Source organism: Macaca nemestrina, chromosome 1, assembly GCF_043159975.1.
Source record: "Macaca nemestrina isolate mMacNem1 chromosome 1, mMacNem.hap1, whole genome shotgun sequence".
In the NCBI taxonomy this organism is placed as follows: Eukaryota; Metazoa; Chordata; class Mammalia; order Primates; family Cercopithecidae; genus Macaca; species Macaca nemestrina.
In genome coordinates this window covers 39118482-39142791 of record NC_092125.1, presented here as the reverse complement: position 1 = coordinate 39142791, position 24310 = coordinate 39118482, and the positions used below count along the sequence as shown (strand labels likewise).

At 44.7% G+C, this 24310-nt stretch overlaps 1 protein-coding gene across 12 annotated transcripts in view; it reads right to left on the bottom strand.

The window, feature by feature from the left end:
- Positions 1 to 24310, bottom strand: part of LOC105484537 (calcium voltage-gated channel subunit alpha1 E) — a 492953-nt gene that overhangs the window by 404136 nt on the left and 64507 nt on the right. For 8 of the 12 annotated variants that reach the window (XM_071076614.1, XM_071076570.1, XM_071076609.1 and 5 more), the window contains 2 exons: positions 15460 to 15557; positions 8178 to 8473 (listed from right to left, as the gene is read on the bottom strand). The exons of 2 other annotated variants lie outside the window; for them this stretch is intronic. The gene's annotated coding sequence lies outside the window, so the exon portion shown is untranslated. The remainder of the gene's footprint in view (positions 1 to 8177; positions 8474 to 15459; positions 15558 to 24310) is intronic. 2 more of the 12 variants (XM_071076587.1, XM_071076592.1) reach the window with 2 other exon arrangements.

Below are 24310 nucleotides of genomic sequence, written 5' to 3'. Positions count from 1 at the left end.
TAAAATGATCGTTAAGAGTAGATACATCCACTTTGGCAGGCTGAGGTGGGTGGATCACAAGGTCAGGAGTTTGAGATCAGCCTGGCCAAGAATATGAAACTCCGTCTCTACTAAAAATACAAAAAAAATTAGCCGGGCATGCTGGCGGGCGCCTATAATCCCAGCTACTCAGAAGGCTGAGGCAGAGAATTTCTTGAACACAGGAGGTGGAGGTTATACTGAGCCAAAATTGTACCACTGCACTCCAGCCTGGGGGACAGAATGAGACTCCATCTCAAAAAAAAGAGAAAAAAAAAAAAGTAGATACATCATAAAGTTGTGAGAATTAAATACAGAAGCTCATAGAACAGCACCTGGCCATAAAAATTAGCTACCATTTTTATTATGTAAAATAACTTATGTTTGTATTAAACAACCTCAAAATATCTCAAAATATCTGTAGCTTAATAAAATAAAAACTTATTTCTCTCTAATATCACTGTCTAATGATGCAAGTTGCCCTGGAAGATGGAAAAGAGAGACTGCTCCACATAGTCATTCAGGGAACCTGGCTCCTTTCATTCAGTGGCTCCGCCATCCCCTGGGGAAGGGTTCAGCAAATTTTTTTCTTAAAGGGTTAGATAGTAAATATTTTAGGCATTGCAGGCCATGAGGTCTTAGCTGCAACTACACAACTCTGCCTTTTCACACTGCTTTCAGTGTGAAAGCAGCATAGACAATATATAAACAAATGGATACGGCTGTATTTCAATAAAAATTTTATTTACAAAAACAGGCAAATGGTCCTGCTAACACCCAAGCCTCGGACCTCAGAGTCTTCCTAAGCTCTTTTTCTCTCCAGCTGGGAGACAAAGAAAAAGAAAAAAGCACTTGAAAGATTTTGCATGAGGCTTACAAGCAAGGCCTAGAAGTGGTGTGTATCAACTCTCCACATTCCATTAGCCAGAATTCAGTCACCTGGCCTTGCTTAATCACAGGAGAGCAGAAATGTAGCACACATGCATGCCAAGGAAGAAAAGGAGAAAACCAATATCAATAAGCATTGGCAATCTCTATTACACTATTGCTATTTGTATTGTGTTATAATCACAAAAGCAAATGCAAATGCAAATACTTACAAATATGTCAAATACATGGAAGATTGGCCACTCTACCTGTGGAAGGGAATTAGTTGATTGCCAAAAAATTGCTACATCATAATGTGTAGAGAGATAGGTAATCAGATTTTTTTTTTTTTTTTACATAAAAGAAAAAGGAGAAACTCTAAATGTTGCGGCAATCAACATACCAAAGGATCTTGATGATTTGGAAAACAAGACCTCAAAAATATTAAGTGTTGGTGGGTCTTCATTAATTACATAGAAGGTTTACATCACAGACAGTATTTATTTCTGCAGTCCTTTGATTAATGACTACCCCTTCCCAGCTAGCCTTGAAGCTACGTGAAGGCAGAAACACCTTCTGCTTCACTGACTGCTGTATCCCCAGCAGCTGCAATTGTAAGCATTCAGTAAGTGCTTATGAAAGGAAGGAGTAAGGGGTGGAGAGAGGGAGGAAGATAAACAGGTACGGAGGAGGGAAGATATTTTGCAGTTTCCCATACTTTTCTAAGGAACTTCAGGGAGGTAGAAAACTTAGGACAGAAAATTACTCCTCGGACAGCCTCTGGAAGGAAAAGGCACAAGGAGTCAGTAATAGTTATAACTGGAAAGAAAACAAAATGCTACAATCCCTTGAACTTGGAGAAACAAATTGAAGTTCCACAGTTACCTAGACTGGGATAGAGAAGGGCTAGGGGCTAACTTCCAGAAGCCTCTATATAGTCCCTGAAGGGTATTTGTCCAAACCACTGCAGCATCAGGCTCAGACAACGGCATCTACAATGCTGCAAAATCTTCTCCAATAGCCTCTTTTCTATCAAAACATTCTCAAGTATCAATCCCAGTAGCACTGGGGATCTCCAGTTAGAGCCTTGTAATATCCCTCCCACCCACTCAGACCAAGATTACTTGAAGTGATTTTCTTGGAGGTAATTGTCTTCTAAAGGGAGTACGTTGCTACTGCAGTAAAGTTATGGACAGCACTGTTTGTGCTGGCAGATTAAATCTCCTCTCTGAGCAGGGTCATAACAGCAGCACAGGCTTTCAAAGGTACTAGCCCAGGGGCATCCCCTCATGCTGCAGCTCTAAGTAGGGAACATGATTTGGACTGGGAGAGCCAGTCTGAGTTGCCACCTAGGGAAACAAGAACAAAGCCCAAAGCTGGGCATATGGGGCCTACAATGTGGTCTTCATGGAGGACACCTCACAGCCCTCAAGTGCCTCACATGTTGGCCAGTTGTGAACTCCTGTGCTGGTGGCCTGAACTGTTCCCCATCTGGCTGCCAAGTCTGGCCCCTTCTGGTCAGATTCCATCTGACCTATCTCAGAACCCAGCCTTTGTGCACACCTCTGCTGTGATCAAACACGTGGGAAGTTACAAAGAAGCTTGACAACGAGTGGGAAGATCTCGGGTTAGGATCTGGATACACAGGAGCTGATGGAAATGGAAGAAGGGCATACCTGTGCCTCCAAAGCATATCTGATCTCTGAAAGCTTTTAGGATCTTTTCTTCATTCCACTCTCTTCTCTGTGCCCTCTGACTATTCTGTTTTGTGCTTTTTCTTTCTGGTCATTTATTACATATTTTACCACATGATTACCAATAATGATGTTATAATTAACCTGCTTTTTAAGCCAAAGAATTCATTGAGAACAAAATTCACATTTCTAGAGATAATGTGGCCCAAAGGATTTTTAACTCAATAAATGCATACTGAGCACGATGTTGGCAATTCCAGGTGCACAACACAGACTGGTGTTTCCTGAGGTTCTGCAATAAGACACAAGGCACTTATAAGATAAGACCAACAATTACAATCCAATTGAAAGTGCCCACATCTCTCTAATGATCTAAAAAGGAAAACTCTAGTAAGCGCTATGTTTACCTCCTCAAGATCGCTCCATCCCCCAACCTTATGCACCATGCATACAGTTTGGGGGATGGGCTCCAGCTCCATGGCGGGTTCTAATTAGACTAATCCAGTCAAGGTAACCACATCCCTTTGCCAGTGATTAGTTGAGATAAGGGCATGTGACTCATTTAAAGCCAATGAAGTATAAGGCAACATGTACTAGGATTTCGGAGGGAAAATCTCCCAGCTTTTAAGGGAAGGCTAGAAAAAGAAGTGGTCCCTCTCTGCCTCTGGACAGGGTTCTGCACAGATGCAAACTGTGAAACCGCTGCCACCACGTCACTGCCAACTGAGGATAAGCCTGCCACATGGAGGAGAGGAGGGCCAAGAAAATCACAAGAAATGGAAAGGGAGTCCCAGATTCAATCAACCTGGAAGCCACCCCACCTTAGACCACCAGCAATATGAGCCAATACAGCTCCTACTGGCCAAAGCCCATTTGAGTCAGGTTTTCTGTTACTTACACCCCAAAGCACGTTAGTTGAGGGAGCTCCCATATTCACCTGCGCAATTACAAGATTTTAAATACTCCACAAGTCTACAAAGCCATTTAATTGTTCTGATCACAGCAAGGGAGAGTCTTCTTATCTCTCTCTCTGTTTTTTGGTTGTAGTTCATGTTCTATAAATGGACACTGGGACTTCACTTTTGCATAAAATTCTTGGTCAGTATTCTAATTCTAACAATCTTCAGAATAACGGAAAAATGACTCAATCTAAACTGAATAAAGTTAAGTTCAATTGGGCAAGCAGTAAGTTTGAGGTGGGGAAGTGAACACTGCATTGGATTATATGTAAAAGGCCTTTCTGCAATTAAGTAGGGTAGAATGAGAATGAGGGGTCATACTAGACACCACCTCCACCACCATCATCAATAAAAATAATGGTTAATATTTATTGGGTTTTTAATTTTATACTAGATACTATAAGGGGCTTTTATACAACAAATCCTTTAAATTTTTACTTAATTCTCAAAAAATTCTTATGAAATAACTATTACTGTGAACTCAATTTTACAAATGAAAAACTGAGACTTAAAAGAATTAAATAATTTTCCCAAGGTTATGGTCACACAGTCATTAAATGGAAGAGCCTCTTATCTAGATCCGACTGACTCCAAATGCCATGCCTGCATCTACTGCACCATGCTGGCTCTCATTATGGTATGAGTTCCATTTCTTGAACTCAAGACCCGAAATTCATGTTTATTAACCAACCTATTGGGTAAGTACTTTTATCTTTCCCATTAAGTAAATAAGAAAATAGGGCACAGAAACTTACCTAAGGTCACATAACTAGTAACACTGTACCTAGAATTCAAAATCTGATTCCTTACCCAACGTCTCTCTGGAAGTTGAAGTAAGGATAGTATAGGCTGTACTTTGAAATTGGATGGGCCCTCAAATAGTCCTGTCCTGACTGTTTGTATGTTTCAGTGATGGCAGGTACATATGTACATGTATGTGCAGGGGGGTAATAAGTTCATGCATGTTTGTGCCAGGTGCATGTTTGTGTCAGGTTCCACCTGCCCCCTCCCCCTGGCCTGGCTCCTTGTCTTTAAGCAGGTCCATGTAGAGGAAGCAGAGCTGTTGTCAGCAGCACTTTCTAACTAAGCACAGCGCTGCATGGGAATGGAATACGCTCTGGCTTGGCACAACAGTCCTGGGCCTCTCCAAGCAGCATCATCACAGAGCAAGCTCTCAGGCTGCCCCAAGAGGTAAGGGAAATAAGGGGTGGATCATCCTTTGTGATCTTGTGATTGCCTGATGGGAATCAAGTGATGGCTCTGCTCTGGGAGGAAACTAGGAGGAACGGGAAAAATGAGTCCTGGGACCCTTCCCACCTCTTTCCCTGGCCCCTGGGCTCTCGCTCACCACCTTAGACCTCTGTCCCCCAGCTGCCAGGGTCTTTACACCACCCTCAAGCTGTTGCCAAATTCCTGTCTTCACCATAATATTCTACAAAATCCCCCATGATTATGGCAACACTACTCTTCGATCCAAAAAGGAAGTTAACTGGTCTGAAAAGAATATTTTTTCTGATTTGCAAATTTATATATAAGAAATACCTCATCTGGTCACAAAAATTGGTATACATTTAGCTGTGTTAGCAGATCACCTTCTTTGAAAATATATAATGATACAAAACGGGAGTATGAGATTGTCTGGGTCATCAATCATCACACACAAGCTCCAAAGTGGCCCATCCTACCTTTCTTCAACTTCTTCTCAGACCAAACACAAGTCCCCCAGGGCCACGTTCTTCATTGGAGATGAAAATCGCTGACATAAATAGGACCCCTCTAAGGTGTTGGTGTTCTAGGGAGCTGGGCCACTTAACAGCCAGGCAGTAATTCCAAGAGGAGTCAAGAAGAGGGGCGTCTGCTAGCGGGTATAAGAAAGACCCAGTGCTGCAAAGTGGAGGGCTGCCGCTTCCTCCTGCTACACATCTTTCAAGCATTTTAGCCTGATGTTTCCTATATAAAAATCAGTGCAATTTTCACTGGAACTAGTTGAATCACAGACAATAGCGAAGCTCTGTGACAAGAAGCCCTCCTTTATCATATGAATTATAAATATAAACTTCCTCTTTTTGAGCCAAGCACCATACTGGAGGTTTTACAAGCCTTACTAGCCAATCTCCTCAACAATCTTAAAGCTTTTTTTCAAAGTGAACTGAGTCATTCACTCATTCATCCAACCATCTACTTATTCAATACATTGACAATAAGCACCTATTACATGCCCGGCATTGTGCCAGGCACCGGAGCTTAAAACAGAAAAGTAAACAGATTCTAACATGAACCTTGATTTGTGCTCAAGTGGGAAAAACACATAAGGTTCTCTGGGAGGCCCTAGAGGGTCTTGGGGAGTTGGGGAGGCTGCCTGGAGGACAGGGTGTTTAAGTGAAGACACCTTGTCAGGGTCAGCAAGGCAGGAAGGATGGGAGTTAGGGTGGACTGCAACTGAAACAGTGTGGTCAGAGTAGGCCTCATCAAGAAGGTGACATTTCGGCATACTCGAAGTAAGTGAGGAAGTGGCAATTCTGATATAGGGAAGACAGAAAAAGCTGCACAAAGGCCTAATGAGGGAGCATGCCTAGAATGTTCCTTGCTAGGAGCAGCAAGGAGGCCAGTGTGGCTAGAACAGGAGTAGCAGCAGATAATATCAGCGATGTAATGTTAGGAGGCAGATCACAGGGGGCCTTTGCCTTTTGCTCTGAGGGAAGTGGGAAGCCTTCAGAGGGTTTTAAGCAGGCATGACACTCCTGTGTAGCTGCCAGTGAGGACAAACTGTGGGAGAGCAGTGGAAGAGGCAGGGAGACCAATTGGAAGCCATTGCAGCCATAATACAGCAAAGCGTGACCCTCTCAAACCCTGGACAGAGACAGCTTTGCAAAGTGATCAATAGGAGCTCAATGTACCCCAAGGGAAAATACAGAACAACAGGACTGGGGAGAGGCAGAGAGAGAGGGCCTGAGATGGCCCCTTCCCATCCCTAAAGCTCCTGTGTCTCCTGAGTGGTGCAGGAGGCTCTGTGAAGATTCCCTGTCTTCAGCACACAATCTTGAGCCAAAGAGGGGCACGGGGATCTTGCCAATGGTCCTAAAGGGGTCTCAAGGCTTGGGCAAGGAGGAGACACGGTTCATGTATCAGGAGACAAGAGGCTTGGTAGGGCATGCGGATGCTTCAGCAACTGATGTGGTGGGGGAGAGGTGTCAATGCCCACAGACAAGGAGGGCCCTCTTCCCTGCAGCCACCGACAGTCTGCAGCCTCCCGAAAGGGTCTGCAGCCCAGATGCCCAACCCCAACGTCAGGCTACATAAGCTTCAGGAAAGGAGGGGTAGCAGACAACTGACTGTATATACATCAAAGGAATGACATATATAATCAAAGGAATGATAAATCATCAGTTAACTAGAAAATCTCTGGCTAGAACTAAGGTAAAACATAAATTTAAAAAGATCAGGTTGTTTTCCACTAAAGTGGCTGGAAACTCAGAAATCTAGCAAGGTTCTGGAAATAATGAATGCTAGATTTTTATAATCTGAGTTTTGTGAAGCAAATTGAAATCTGCTTCACAATGTACCCCTGGGTCAGGGGGAACACTGAGATACAGCATAGAACCACAGTAGATCAGATTCCATATTATTTATCTGGGTCATCTGTACGATTCATCCTTCAGAACAGTTAGGGCTAAAATTCAGCAATAAAGGTCTTAAATGTTCAAGGTCACCACTTAAGGCCTCACCTGTAATTCTTATAGTCTAAATGTCTATTACTATGGCATGGGTTTTGTTAGCTTCATCCCAGGCAATGATATCCATGAAATTGTGATTTGTTGTACTAATTGCATTTTTACTATTTTAATAGTAAATTCCTCACCAAAGAAAATCGTCAAGCATACCACCCTGTGGGAAACATCTAACAAGTGACACTTTGGGAAACACTGTCCTCACTGGCATGTAGTATCTACATAATATTAAACAGTCATCTGAGGTGTTAATGCTGAACATGAGGTGAGAACATTAAAGATCCCCTGAGCTATCCTAGTCCTGCTGGAGTCAGCTCGACCACATTCCCTCCACAGTCATTCAGTCTTTGAACACCTCTGTTGACAGGGATTTCACTATTTCATTACCACCCTCCTTCCGCCACCACCCAAGCAACTATTGCAACTTTAGAGAGCTCTATTAGGATGATCTTTCTTATTCTGAGCTGAAATCAATGTGTGTCAACACAGAAATCAATGGTCTGTAAGGAAACGCAATTTATTCACCTGTAGCCACCTGGGACAATCTAGAAAAAGAGGATGTAATCAGCAATAAAAGCAATGAAGAGAGGCCAAAAATCAATGTATCTCCTGTCAGAATAGCTCTACGGAAATAACTCAGTGTTTTCTCAATTGGCTTAGAAGACCACAAGATTTTTCATTTGCTTTTTTCTTTTTTTCCTTCTACCTCTTTTCCTTTAAAAAACAAAAACAGAAACAAAAAAAAACTCTCTGAGCTTTCTTCCCTGTGAAAAGCTAATTGTAACTTTCCTGCCAGCCATTACTCAGGTTATTTTGGGAAGAATCAACTCCTACAACTTCAGAGGAAGGACAGAAAGGTCACAATACTGGGAAGAACCAAAGGATTGAGGGGATGTGGTGGGGGGACTCACCGAAGGACCCAGGCTTATGTGAGGCAGAGGAGATTCTCCCTAATATTCATGTCCTCATAGTGTAGACAGAATTTCTGAAGCGACCTTCTACACAGCAGCATTGCCTGGAAGGGAGGAAGGGAGCTCTGTTTCCAAGTGGATCTCCATTGCCTTTTGCCTTTTGATTCAAGTTGAAAGGCTGATTTTTATGGACGAGGCTACAGATTTCAAAGGGGTGTTGGTTTTCGCTTGATGAAGTCAAAGCCAGTGGAAACTATGTCTATAGTAGGTCCAGTTGCACTGCTCAGACCTCGTTCCTGAAAGTGACATGGGATGGAAAGTGGTCATAGTGAAAGGTGACCAGGTTGGGTGGGGGTGACAGAGCAATGCTGGTGCTTCATGGAACCCAGTCCTCCTTTAGCTCATGGAGGGAGGGCACTCCGCATGCCCTGCTCTAGCAGCCAGGAGGTGCCTACAGAGTTCCTGCACTTTGAATCAGCTTTTCTGGCCCTTCTTGCCCTTCTTCCAGCCCTGGCTTTGCCATTTACTGGCTTAATATCCTTGAGCAAGTCAGCCAACCTCTCTGGGCCTCAGTTTTCTCATCTGTTCTATGGAGATAATTGTTCTTTCCTCCAATAGATTTATTATGAGGGTTAAATAAGATAAAGTGTGAGCATGCACGTCCTAAGCTACAAAGCTTATGGAAGAAATTGATGTGATCTTAATCTAATGTAAGGTTTTGGCACCAAAAATAGGTGCCAAAGTTTTGTTTTTATTTTGTTTTGCCTTGTTTCTGTTTTTCTGGAAATGGTGAAAAGGGAGAGCTGGTCCTTGCACGTCAAGACTCCTTGGAGAAGGAAGGGAAATTAAACTGCCCCTCCCCTCAGCCAAGGCATCTGGGTAGAGCATGTGGCTTTCATAGATGTTCAGATGACAGCAGTTTCATTTTACAATTGACCTCAGAAGAGAGAGAGGTTGAAGCAACAGCGGAGGGCTGAGCTCCAGAGTGGGGACAGGAGAAAGAGGCGGCTTACCCAGGCAGACACTAGCTTAATAAGGTGACATTTGCACATTAGCAGCAGGCTGGCTAATTGATTTGTTCCTGTTACAGGAGCATCTGTCTCTGCAAAAAGGCAATGGCCACCAGCTCTGGCACAGTTGCTAGAAGAGTGTCCAGGATCTCTCAGGTCATTTTTTGCCCTAGCCAATAGGGTAAAAGCATTTTGAGAACCAGGAGAATGCCAGTGAGAACTGACTGGAGTACAAGAAGGATAAGGGCTGCATGTGGAAGCCCCAGGGCTGGGGAGCTCAGCAGGGAGAGGGAAGGACAAGACGGGATGAGAGGGAGGGACACCAGGTCCTGGAGCTGGATTCTAAGCATCACCGATGTAGTCCATTCAAAAGTTTTTCTCACTTTCTTCCTTTATCCTGGAGTCTTCCTAGTGACCTCAGTGAGAGGCTAAAACCCCCCACCCTGGCCAGGCACAGCGGCTCATGCCTGTAATCCCAGCACTTTGGGAGGCTGAGGCAGGCGGATCACTTGAGGTCAGTTCAAGACCAGCCTGGCCAACATGGTGAAACCCCGTCTCTACTAAAAATACAAAAATTAGCCGGGTGTGGTGACGCACGCCTGTAATCCCGGCTACTTGGAAGGCTGAGGCAGGAGAATCACTTGAACCCGGTAGGCAGAGGTTGCAGTAAGCAAAGATCATGCCACTGCACTCCAACCTGGGTGACAGAGTGAGATTCCATCTCAAAAACAAACAAACAAACAAACAAACAAAAAACTCACCCAGGCAAGGGCCTGGGTTTCTTAAGGGTTCAGGACAGAATTCCCATCCACCTTGATTGTGGTGAGACATAGTAATAGGAGAGCATTCTATAATGTGAGGCCTGCTGGGAGCATGGGAGGCATCAGTGGGGACTGATGCTCTTGACCCTCCCAGGTCTGCAGCTTGCAAGGGAGTCCCAGCTGTTCCATTGGCCAGGTTCGCTACAGAGGTGTTCAAACCAGGCATCTTCTGCAGGCTGGACAGATGTGTTCTACTCCTAAAATAAAGTAGCTCCAGTCTTTACCCAAGTCCCAGAAGAAGAATTAGTTAATGGAAAGAATTTTCTCAATTTTAAGATTTCTCTCCTGTAATTTCTTTTCCTTAAACTCTTGAGATCTGATACCTCTTGTCTATAAAAGAATGTAGTGGGCAATTTTATCTGTTTTAGCATAAACTATTTATTCTGGGTTGAGTGGAGCTCTGTTTCTATGTTATTCCACAGTGTTCTACTCAGGACCATGCTCCAGCAGTTACCTTTCTCTTCCGCGTTGGATTACTCCCATCAACGTGCAAACATACTGTTCTTTCTCTCATCTTAGAAAAACCACTTCCTTCACCAACTATTACCTGATTTCTTTGTTCCCCTCTGTGGCAAACTCTTCAAAAGAGTCATCTATATTCACTGTCTCAGTTCTCCTCCTCTCATCCCTTCTTACACCAACTTTGATCAAACTTTTCTCCCCACTGCTTTTGTTAAGATTATCAATGCCCTCCACATTGCTAAACTCAGTGACCAGTTCTTGTCATGCTTGATGTGGTAGCCAGCTTCCAAGATGACCCCACCTCCTGGGATGCTCACCTTTGTGTGGTCCCCTCCCACACTGTACCAGGGCTGGTCTATGTAACCAAGAACATTCAGAAGTGATGGCATGACATTTCCACAGTTAGGTACAAAAGACTGTGGCTTCTGTCTGGAGTGCTCTCCTGCAGTCTGTCTTCCTCTTGGGCCACTTGCTCTGGGGGAAGCCACTCAGATGGCCCACATGGCCAGGAACTGGGTTGCCAAGAACTGCAAGAGCGAGTTTGGAATGGGATTCTTTAGCCCCAGTTGAGCCTAGAGATGACTGCTGCCACAGCTAACAACTTAATTTCAACCTGCAAGAGATCTTGAGTCAGGACTAGCCACCTTATCAACTCCTAGATTCCTGAGTCTTGGAAACTTTGTGAGATAATAAATTTTTGTTGTTTTAAGCTGCTAAGTTTTTGAGTGATTTGTTATACAATGATAGATAGCTAATACACTTGACTCATCACATTATTTGACACAATTGATCACTCTTGCCCCCCTTGAAACACTTTCTTCATTTGGCTTCCATGACATCACAGTCTCCTGGTTTTCCTTCGACCTCATGGATCGCTTCTCAACTTCCTTTGCTGGCTCTTCTTCTTCTGCCTTGATTCTTTAAGCTGGAGGCCCTCAGGCTGCTGGTCCTTTTCCCTCCTGTCTCCACTCACTCCCTTGGTGACCTCATGTACTCGGGTGACTTTAATTACCATATACGTTGTCAACTTCAAAATGTATATCTCAGCTCAGATCTTTCTCCCAAATTTCTGACTCATATAACCAGGTGCTTCCATGACTTCTCTACTTGGATATTTAACATACAACTCAAATTCAACAGGCTCAAGTGTGAATTCCTAACTTTTCCCATCCAAGCCTGCTTCCCAATCTCCTTCTGAATTGATGGCAGCTCTATCCTTCTGGTTGCCCAGGCTGTCCTTGACTCCTGTACTTCTCTTATTCCCCATATCCAATCATCAGTGAATGCTATTGAATCTACCTACAAGATATATAAAAAGATCGAGTCACTTCTCACCATCCACTGCTACCATCCTGGGCCAAGCCACCATCATCTCTCATCTGGACACAGCAACAACCTTCTAACTGGTCTCCCTATTTCCACCCTTAACCCTCTACACTCTATTCTGAACACAGCAGCCAATGTGCAGTGTGAGCCTCTTAAATAGGCAGAGCACATCATTCCTCTCTGCATAGCATCCTGCAATGTACCCTCCTTTCACTTAGAGTAACAGCCACAGCTGGCCTCCCAGTGGTCAGCAAGGCCCTGCACCACCTGGCTTCCTGTTACTTCCCAGACTCCATCTCCTTCTAGTCTCTCTTTCCTCTGCTCCAGCCACACTGGCCTCCGTGTTGCTCTCGGAACATGCCAGGCTCACTCCCACAGCATTTGCACTCACTGTTTCTTCTGTCTGGAATGCTCTTCCCCTAAATATCATTTGGGTAAGTCCATCATCTTCTTCACATATTTGCTCAAGTATCACCTTAATAATGATGGCCTGTCTTAGCCATCCTGTAGAATCCTTCATACTACCCCACCCTCAGCACTCCTGAGCCCCCTTATCCTATTTTCCCCCATAGCACTTATCATCTTTCAACACACTAGAAGCTGTATTTGTTTATGTTAGTGTATTGTCTATCTTTCCCTGCTGAAATCTAAACTACAAAAGGGCCTGTATCTGTGTCCATTTTATTTGATGAGATACCCCAAGCCCTTAAGGATTTCTGGCATGTAGGCAACACTAAAAATATTTTAGTGAATGAATAAGTTATCTGAAATTGTTACAAAAGCCTCACAAAATATTCTGTATTATCCAAATTTTACAGATGAAGAAACTGAGAAAAGGCAATTCACATTTCTCAGTCTTCCTATGTGCCAGTCACTTTAAATATGCTATCTTATTTAAACCTCCCATTTTACAAGGCTCAGAGATGCTAAGTGGTTTCCAAAAGTCACATAAGTGGTGAGAAGGCAAACTCTGATTTGAACCCAGGTCTGGCTGGCAATAACGTAAACTCCCCCACTGCTCTTCCCATTCTTGTGTCAAGCACCTTCCGTGCACCTGGACTGAGTCAGCAATCAACCGTCCCCTGAGAAGCCACCTTTGGCCAACAGAAGTCACCACATCACACTCTTGCAGGATCCCTTACAGGCCCTGTCTAGAGACCAGCAGCCAATCCCTACTTTTCTGGCTATCCCCAGGTTCAGGCACTCAGTCCCACTCAGTCCCACAGTGGCTGACAGTCACACAACATAACCCCAGCTGCTCTTCAAACGCACAAACCCAGGAAGAGGTTCTTGGTACCTGCTTGTTGAAAATTGCAAACGTTTTTCCAAATATTTGAAATGTAATGGTTTTTAAGGCCTTGAGTCCAAATGAGTACTCACTGCCCCCATCAGAAAAGATCATAGTCCTTCTTGGCCAGGCACGGTGGCACACGCCAGTAATCCCAACATTTTGGGAGGCTGAGGCAGGTAGATCACCTGAGCTCAGGAGTTCAAGACCAGCCTAGGCAACATTGCAAAAGTCTGTCTCTACCAAAAATACAAAAAATTAGCTGGACCTGATGGCACGTGCCTGTGGTCCCCGCTACGCAGGATGTGAGGTAGGAGGATAGCTTGAGCCTAGAAGGCAGAGCTTGCAGTGAGCCAAGATCATGCCACTGCGCTCCAGCCTGGGTGACAGAGGGAGACCCTGTGTCAGAAAAAAAGAAAAGAAAAGATCACCTGCCCCTCCATCAGTTCCATCCTCAAAGCCTTGAAGAAAACATAAAAGACAACTAATGGTAATAATAACGAACATCCTATCAGCTTTTACAATGAGCTAGACACTCTTGAATCCTTTACATCTCGTTTAATCCTTATGATAACACTGTAAGGAAGGTACTGTTATTAACCCCATCTTACAGATGAGGAAAACTGAGACACAGAGAGGTTTATCAACTTTCCTAAAATCCCATAACTGGTCATTGGTAGAGCCAGGATTTGAACCCCGGCAGTCTTCTCCCACAGCATGCATTTAGCTGATAAGCACACTTCAGCATGAAAGCATGTGGAACATGTAAACAACACCTGCAGCTGTTTATGCCTCCAGCACTCCACAAAGAAAATCCATTTATACTCATGGCAATGCCTGCATTGGCAAACTGACATTATAACTTCCAACACAGATATCTGCAATTAACTCCTTATCATTTCACAGATCTCATTCTTACCTCCCTGAAAAAACAGCCCTACATTTTCCTCTAGATCAGTTATGTATTTCTCATTGCTAAACATAACATTTCAAAATTGCCAACATCACACAATACCTTCATGCTAAGTTTCCTCAGCCTGCTCCCCATCTCAGCCTCTCGCTTGCCACTGTCTTTTTTTCCAGCTTCCTGTTAATTAGGGGCAGCCTCCTTTCTCTTCATGAGTCACAGTCTCACATTTGGTTCCAATGACTGTATTGCTCTGTCTTATTTCTAAAGCACCTTTTTGTGGGGTTGCAAGATCACTGATCACACATTTCTATCTGCTCAGCTGCTTCTCCTTTGTTTTATTGAACACTGACTACTTGATCTTTAGGACTGAATACATTTCCATTCCACAGATGTTGGTCAGGCATCCACTGTGTTCCTGCACACAGTGATGACATCTCTGGTGAATACAAAGACTTAGTGACTCCCTGCCCTGGCCACGGAAGAGCCTGAAATATTTTTGGAGAGGTAAACTATCCTTCTTTGGCAAAACTGTGATCTTACCAAGTAGTAAAAGCAACCTTAACCTTCTTAGGAGCTGTAAGAAGGAAAGCAAGATCGCTGAGTGCTGGAGGAAACCAGGAAAGCTTCCTGGAAGAGGTGAGGTTTGAACCATTCTTGAAGAATGATAGGAATTGAATGAAGGCATACAAAGGCATGGAGGGTGAAATTAGTAAGTCTTGAGTTGAGCGTCAGGAAAAATATTCCAGTTAGAGAAACATGGAAGGTAAGATTGGATGAGATCCTAGAAGGCTTTGATGCCAGATTAAAAGACACTGGGATTATATTCTGGAGGTACCAAACTGCCTGTTCCTTACACTTTCTGTGCCAATGTGCCACAGACTGCTCGTAAGAATATTCTGTGCTTGTCCTCCCAGGCTCAACAAGAGGCCAAGAGAAGCTCTTCCTCATTCACGAATCCCTGGCCCAAAAGAGGTCTATCCCTCCACTACACACACACACACACACACACACAGACACACACACACAGAGATAGAGAGAGAGAGAGAAAGAGAGAGACAGACAGAGACAGAGAGAAGATCTGGAATGGCAGAGCAGATTCCTGTGCTGTGGTACTTTCTGACAGACAAATCCAACAGCCTTCTACTCCACCTAGGAGCCAAACCCAGTCTGCATAAATAGTTCCGCCAGTGCCTGAAATTTACTCCACCGCACTCCTGTCACATCTGTTTCCACCCTTCAGCATTCCCCAGACTCCCTAGAGAACTGGCTCTGGCAGGGTTTGACCACTGGGAGGCCGCAGGGGGAGACTAGAAGAAAGAAAGAAAAGAGAAGCCAGAGTCTTTCCCCTCTCCCTCTTGGCTCTAGCTGGCATTCGTTGGCCGTGGCGGTGTCTCCTTTGCCACTGCAGCTTCCACCCAGACAGCCCCTCCCTTTGAATTCCCAGCTACCCCCAGGCAGGACTCACCATGGTTGAGTAAGTTCCAGGTTCCAGGGCTCGGGTGCCTCCAGTGTAAAGGTGGTAACGGCTGCCTGCCCTGGGTTGCCTTCCATCTCTATTTGTACCTATGCAACCAAATCTTTGTATTAATATTCCCTGCTTGAAATACCTAAAGTTGTTTCAGAGCTGGATCCTGACTAATACAGAAATCTACAAAGGTTTTTGAGCAGGGGAGTGGCAGGATCTTGGATTATTTTTTGAGAGATTACTCTGGCCGCTGCAAAAACTGCTGATAAAAGAGGAAAATGAGTAGAATTTTAAGCCACCCTTAGGTGAGGCTCTTTCAGTAGTCGCAGCCACAGGTGATGTGACCGGGGGTCCAGTGGTGGCAATGAATAAAGAGTAAAATTGAAAGAGTTGAGCTCTATTTTTAAGACAGAAGCTAAGCAATTTGGTGATAGATTGGATGTGGGGAAGATTAAGAAAAGGAGAGAATTGGTGATGACTCTTCTAGATTTTTGGCTCAAGTAACTGGGTGGAAAGTACAGAGATGGAAAGGTAAGGGCAAGGGCAGTTTGGCGGCCAATCAGCACATCAATCATCTCCTTCATGAAGCCTTGGGCAACCTTCCAACAGGAAGCAATTTCTGCCTCCTTTGTAATCACACAGCACTGGAGACACACTATAATTATACAGTTACATGTCCATTTGACCTTTTTCCCCTGCTAGCGTGCCATGTGTTACAGCTCACCGTATCACCAACTCTCTGACCTCCGCAGCACCTATGGATGTTGAGCCACAGGGCAAAAGAGCTGAGCTGGCAGCCTAACAGAACAGAATCATCTCTAGGCAACAGACTTCAGGCTCAAGCCTCGTACTACACAAAAGCATATGGCTTTCAGCAACCACTCTGAGCCCTCGCTACCAGTCCTTGATGTACTTCCCTGACTTATGGATTAAACCCACTCTCCTACTTACAGGCAGCTGTCACTGACCTCCATGCCCAGAATTCTTCTCTGTCCAGCCCATGATTCTATCCTTTGTGGCAGGAAGGACACGCAGAAGCTCAACAAATGTCTACCAAACTGAATCAAGCTGTCATGACCAAGCAACAAAAACAACACCTCTCCTTTTATAGGTTCTCTCAACTTCTTTCACTTTCCTAACCTCATATTTAAAAAAAAAAGAAAGAAAAAAAAAAAGGTATCTCCTCTCCTCTCCTGGGTGATCACTGCCTTCAGTAGAAGCCCCTCCTAAGGTGGTCAGGTTAGCAACAGTGGGAACCCTGGCGCCATCACTGATTCTGTTCCCTTGGGAAGGCGGCTTAAGCCCCCTCCCACTTTGCTCATCTGAACAGTGGACACATAGCCCTGCCTAGGCTCAGAGGCACTGTTACGAAGAGCAGCGATCATTCACACGGCAGCGAAGGTCTCGTGCTCTCAACAAGGAAAGCCCTTCCTGGGAAAAGGAACACAAGCTTCTCACCAGTCCCATGCCAATGCACAGTCAGCCTCCTCTAAAATCATCTTTCTTGTGGGTGCAGCCATGTCAGTCTCCTCCTTCACTTCCTTCCACTACCTCTTCATTGATTTTACGAATTAACCTAAACCTCTGTGTCTTCACTTGAAGTATCTCTTAGGACCTATGCACATCCCTTGTCGCATTTCATTCTCTCCCTCAGCTCCTTCTGCTCTAAATCAGCACTGATCTCCTCCTCAGCAGCCTCAGTGACAAAGATCTGCAAGTGCCACTCTGGGTGAAACACTGTGCCAGACATGGCTGATGGAAATGAGAGGCTTGTTCTGCTGGAGCTGAGAGTCCATCTGAGGACACGGGACCAAAAGTAAAACACACACAGACACAGGCCACTACATGGGACCTCCCTGCGACACATGCATGCATGAAATTGCTGCTGTGGCACTATTCTCCACATCTCTGCATGAAGCCAACCTCCATTTTTTCCACTTCCTTAGGGTCATGGTACAGTCCATCCTCATTAAGTACAGATTCTGTACTTGTGAATTAACCTGCTCACTAACATTGATTTGTAACCCCAAGACCAACACTCACAGCTCATCTGTGGACCTATGCAGGGTGGCAAAAAATTAGTCACATTCTTTCCCAGTTGAATTCAGACAGGTAACATGATGTCTTCTTGTTTCAGCTCTCATGCTGTACACAAGGTTCCCTTTTGTAGTCTACTTAGTGCCATGATTTTTGCATTTTTGCACTTTCTGTTGGTGATGATGCTGTTAAAATGGCCCCAAACATAGTACTGAGTGCTGTCTAGTGTTCCTAAGTGCAAGAAAGCTGCAATGTGCCTCACGGAGAAAATATACGTGTTACATAAGCTTGGTTCAGGCATGAGCTATAGGGCTGTTGGCTGAGAGTTCAATGCTAATGAATCAACAATGTATATTAAAGAAGATGTCTTTAAACAAAAACATACATGAAACAAGCTTATGGATTGATCATTTGATGAAAATGTTGTAAGCAGAGGCTCACAGAACCTAACCCTATACAGTCATGCACCACAAAACAATATTTCCATCAATATCGGACAGCATATACAACGATGCTCCCATAAGATCATAATACCATTTTTTTTTTTAGTGCCATGGCGCCATCTCAGCTTACTGCAACCTCCGCGTCCCAGATTCAAGTGATTCTCCTGCCTCAGCCTCCCAAGTAGCTAGGATTACAGGCATGCACCACCATGCCCAGCTAATTTTATATTTTTTTGGTAGAGATGGGGTTTCTCCATGTTGGTCAGGCTGGTCTCAAACTCCCGACCTCAGGTGATCTACCCACCTCAGCCTCCCACAGTGCTGGGATGACAAGCGTGAGCCACCGCACCCAGCCCATACCATATTTTTATTGTACCTTTTGTATGCTTATATATGTTTATTAGATACACAAATACTTACCATTGTGTTACAAGGGCCTACAGTATTCAGTGCAGTAACATGCCATACAGGTTTGTAGCCTAGGAGCAATAGGCTACACCATATAGCCTGGGTATGTAATAGGCTATATCATTTATGTTTGTATATCTGTGATGCACGCACAATGACAAAATCACCTAGCGATGCCTTTCTCAGAATGTATCCCTGTCATTAACTGACATATGACTGCATTTCCTCTTTGTCTAGGAGCAATGGCTCAGCATAGGCTAACTGAGGGTTCACAGCGACCTTCTAGAACGTTACCGCAGATAAGCAGCATTGAATAACTGGAGCTCTGTAGTCTCCCATGGTTCTCTTAGGCTGTGTCAAAGGAGTGGAACTTCCAGCGATGGCCGTGCTCTGGCTGCTCTGCTAAGACCACTGCTGGGTGCTCCACTCTCTGGGGAGAAACGAATGCCTATCAGCCAAGGTGACCACAGGAATTGAGACCTTATCCTCAGAGAAACTGTTGAAGGAACTCTTACCTTTCATCAAATACCAGTGGGTGTTCACATGAAGGAGGAACGATCAGGCTTGCTTTATAGGGTCCCCAGGGGGAAGGTTGGGACCCAGGAGTGAACACTACAAAGGGCAGATTTTAGCTCAACCTAGGGAAGTGTGTTGCAAGAGTTAGCGGTCCTGAGGTCAGGAGGGCAGCCTCATATGGTAATGTAGTCCACATCGCTGCAAGTGACAACCACCAGAAAAGGACACAGAAAACGCAAGCACTGACTAAATTACATTTGAAAGTCTGTTATTCTACGAAAATACGTTCCCCAAGTAGGAACCAAGACTCTGCCAGGGCAGGATCCCTGTTCCAACACTAAAATTACCACGTCTGCAGTCTCCGTGGACTCTGAAAACGGGGCGACACCATCTGTGCTTCCAGTGAGAGAACGAGCCCTGGGCACCGTGTCATGGGCCTTCTGCTGCCACACAAAACAATGCACTGAGCAGCAGCTCTCCCTCGGGGCAGGAGCTCCATACACCTTTGGTTCCTGTGGCTGAGGGGAGCTGGGGAAGAGGCAGATCATCTATTACCCCCAAATCCATTCAGAGCAATTACTATGAGGATATTTCCCTTTATGCCTCTAGCTGAGCCTAAAACATAAGCATGGAAATAGGCCCTTTTTTAATCGTTTTAAAACTAGAAGCCTCAGTGGGAAAGTGATTTGACTGTCCAGAGAAAATACAGGAATGGAAAGCAAGCTTCCTGTCCCTGTAAAGCACTCAAAGGAGCAGGCCAAGTGTTCAGGGTGGTGACAGGTGCCTGCCTTTCTGCCGGAAAGCTGAGAACTCCCTCCACCTCACCCCACTCACAGCACAGAAACACCCAAGGGCTGGGCAAATGAGACTCTGGAAGGGCTCCCAGAGGCCACGCGGCTTGGCTTCTCACGGACAGACGTCCCCTGTGTACTCTCGGAGGGCTGGAGCACACAGACCTCATGGGCAGCCCATCTGCAACACTGGTATCTGCATCCTTGCACTTTCTACCCATCAGCCCAAGAAGGAAAACAGAAATCAATTGATTGAACAAAATGTATTCAACGAACTCAGGCTATGTGGCCTGCCCTGGGGCAAAAACAAAAGCCCAAGAGCGGTCCCCACTCAGAGCGTGCGCACACTCATTGAGGAGAAATGGGAACACATATAGTTACCCAATTAACCGAGAGATTCAATCAGTACAAGAGGCTTCAGTGTTTGGGGAAGCCTTAAGAGTTGCAGAAGGGCCTACATGGGGGTGCAGGAGGAATTTGATTGTATTCTGGATATGATGAGCAGACTATACTGATTTGTACTGTCCATTATGCTAGTTGCTAGTCATGTGAGCTATTTACATTTCAATAAAATACAATTTAAACCTCAGTTCCTCAGTTATCCAGTCACAATTCACGTGTGCAATAAATAGTTTCCATGGCTAGCTGCTGCCATGTTGGCCAGAGACCAATTTCCATCACTGCAGAAAGTTTCATTGGAAGGCTCTGATCCTGATTGTCCTCACCCCCTTCAGTGTCCTTCAGATGACCTAGAATAAACCTCAAACTGCCTACTGTGGCTCAGACAGCCCTTGGGGATCAGCCCCTGCCTTGCTCTCAGGACTCATTTTTGCCATTCTGACCTTACACGTGATGTGCGCCAGCCACACTGAGTGAGCTTCCTGCCGACCTTCCACAGGCTGCTCCCTTCAGCAGCTAGCTGGAACACTTCCCCTGCCCCTTTTGTTGCCAGGCTAACTTCTCACCATCAAAGCATCCCTTCCCTGGGGTCCCTCCTGACCCCTTGGATAAGAAGAGGTCTCTTGCTTTCCATTCTCAGAGAAGTCTGTACTTTGACCATCAGAGCCCCACTATCAGTCAGTCGTTCACTGATGTATCCCAAGTGCCTGGCTCATAGTAAGCTCTCCTTAATGATTTATGAATGAAACAATGAATGAACAAATAACACTTTGTTAGAATTCCTTGTGTGGTTGGTTGTCAATCATCATAGTTTTCAAATTACATGAGAACAAAAATCTTATTTATCTCATTCACTACCATATCTCCACTCTCTCCAATATATATGGTAGATCATCAAAATTATGAGGAATAATAGTAAAATAAATGAAGGAAAGGAGGAAGAGAGGGAGGGAAAGAGGAAAGAAAGGAAGGTAAAGAGAGGAGGAAAGGAACAAAGGAAAGAAAGAAGGGAGAAACGGAGGGAGGAAGGTAAGAGAGGAGAGGAGGAGAGAGGAAGGAAAGGAAGGAAGTGGAGAAGGGAAGGAAATAAAAGTAAGGAAAACAAAAGGAAGGAAGGGGTAGGTGCAGAAATGATGGATTCAAAGTCCCTGCCTTAGGAAATGGGAAAAACAATAGTAATTAAGTAAAAGAATAGCTGGAGAGTTCATGGTAGCAAGCTGTCTAGCTTTGACTGTTTACAATGCTAGAACAATCATCTCCCCATCACCAACTCAAGGATGGGCTTATAAAGCTTCCTTGAATATCCCCATCCCTGTCACCTCCACTCCCCAACCCAGTGACATGAAAAATAGATAGAAGTGCAAATTAAGCTCTTTATTACAATTAGCAGCTGAACACAGGCATCACTTGTCCTGCCGTAATGTGATATTCCATCAGAGACATTCATAATCATAACCCAATGGGGGAGACTGTGAACCAGTTCACTGCCTGTTTTTCAACAGCTTTATATGAAATGATTTTTATTCCTTGCACTCACTAGCTATCTCCGAGGAACTCAAGGCAATTTACAAACTTTTAATTCTCATGACACCCTGGCAGTGTAGGAGGTAAGAGTCTAGAATTTATAGATGAAGGGAGAAGAGCCGTGCAACAGGATTAAGTGTCTTTCTCTGCTCAGACAGGAGAGACTCACCCTGTCCCCAGAGCCCACCCTTTGTAAGCTGAAGGGAGGGTAATTACAGTGATATTCCTAAAATCCATCTCTGCAGAGACATCAGTGCAAAATCTAGGCTGGAAAGGGTGAAGGTGAGTGAAATGGGAGGCAGTAGTGATAGCAGGAATGGGCTTAATCATTGGTAAAGAGGAAACAGGCAGGAAAGCAGGAAAGATTTCTAAGGCTGAAGACAGGGCAGAATGGAACACAGCAGGGTCTGGAAGGGGCTTGTACCAGGAACACCAGGAGTGAGGATCGTCCCGTCCAAGATAGGAGGAGAAGCACAAAGGGTGCAGAGAGAGAGCAAATATTTGAAAAGAGCATTTTAGAAAAATAACCAAAACCAGAAATCGCACCTTTAAAGATGAGAAAGCCAACAATCAGAGAAGAGATGTAACTTGCCTGAGTCACACAGTGAGTTATGATGGAGGGGAAAACAGAACCCTGAGTTCACTCTGCTACCCTACATGGAAAAAGGAAGTAGTGCCTGCTTGGGGGGCCTCCATTTTTTTTTCCCCCAATAAAATAGGGTGAAGAAAGATTGGGAACTCAAGAGAGGCAAAAGAAGTTTAGATTTTCCTTCTAAGAATGACAGTGGATAATTGGATTTGATATTAGATATTGGGTTTGTCCAGCCACGTTGGTACCCAGCTGAAGATGTATACTATATGAATTTTTAGTATAGGTGAATCAGCAGGTATCCCTCACTTTATGGCATAGATACTGCATCTTGGTGTCTTAACACCGTACTGGTTTCTCATGTACTTCACTGTGCAGTGCAAGTAAACAGGAAATTCTGCTCCATCCAGTCACTAAGGAACCAGACTCCTTGCATCAAAAGCTGTGGTGCCCAATGTGGCAGCCGTACCCACCTGGGGCAGTTTAAATGAATTAAAATAAAATAAAGTAAAACATTCAGTTTTTCAGTCACATGTGCTCCATTTCCAGCACTCAGTGAGCACATGATTATCACAGTGGACAGCAGAGATATGGAAAGTTGCATCACCGTGGAAAGTTCCATTGGGCAGTGCTGCCCTCCGCCGGATCTCTGGCATGCAGCCAGCAGGCAAATAAGAGAAAGAGCCTGGATGACGATGTAGGAGGTTTTGTGGGTCAGGACTGGAGGTGCCACACATCCCTTTTGCCTACACTCCACAGCCAGAGTTTGGTCACATGTTCATATCCCGTAAGAGAGGCAGGGAAATGTAGTTGAGCTGTGTGCACAGGAAGAAAAGGAAATGGGTTTAGTGAGCATTTGCCAGTTTCTGCCACAGTATATTCTAGCAAATTCCTAAAATAAAAACCGAATTTCCCAACTGGGTTCTGGAACAAAATCAGATTGATGATCCTAAAAGGAGAATATCTCCCCACAGACAGTTTTAAATTTTAAATGAGGAAGAGTTAAGATGGTGGTCAGGCTCCTGCTCAGTCAGAGTTTTCTAACGGCATTTGCCACACACAGACTTTCTTAGTTCTAAGCACTCCCAACTGCTCCGTTTACTACTTCTGCTTCCTTTCTGCCCCCGCTTGCCTCATCATCACACCTGTGTAGAGACATATGAATCAGCATTCACCAGGGAATCTTAGCTCCCTTCTAATTTTTCTGTGTACCTACCATGTCCAAAGGATGTATTTGACCTTGAATGAGTTCAGTTCAACAACCTTCACTGGACTGTGCTATATGCATGAGCTACATGTAAGTGGGGCTGTGGGGAATAAAGAAGTGAAACACACAATACCTCAAGGAAAGTTGGAAATAAGAATAACAATTGGGCTGAGATAAATGCCTGAAAAGAGACAACAGTGCGGAAGTTCAAAGGAATGAGAGATGAGGTCAGGGGAAGAAAGCAGAGAAAGATCCCATTGAGGAGAAAACATTACAATATGGACTGTGAACACAGTCTGATTTGAACAGGCTGGAATGTGGGGAGGAGGTCACCAGAAGAGGAGGCAGCTGTCCTGGCCTTGTCTTAAGACAAGATGGCTGGCTGTGTACTCAGAGTCAGTCTCTGGAGTGGAGTCACTTCTCCAGCTTCATCCCACCACCTACGCCTCTGCCCCTACCACGTGAGTCCCACTTTACAACACAGGAACCACCATTCCCTGCACCTGACTAGCAAGATAAGACCAGATCGGCTGGAGCAGAGCACCTGAGCAATGGGCTGAGCTAAAGGTTGGTGAGGCCATGCCCTTAAAGGAAGCATTGATGACGAAGCACACGGAAAGCTTTAAAGGACCACACAAGTTTGAGAGAAGATCGTTATTGCTATTTGCTAAGGTATTTGTACAGAGCAGAGTGGAAAATAAGGTGGTTGGTCAAGGAGTAATATTAGGCCATCCCTAACTCACTTCCAACTCTAAAATTTCAAGGCCCAAATGATTTGGTCATCAACAAGATTCCTAGACACATTGGGTTTTATCAAATCCTGCTCTTTCTACCTTAAATTCTTCCTCTCCACTGCCATTAACCCAGCCCAAGTCACTGGATGCCCCACCTGAACTACTCAAGGAACTTCTTAGCTGATCTCAGCTTCCACTCCTCC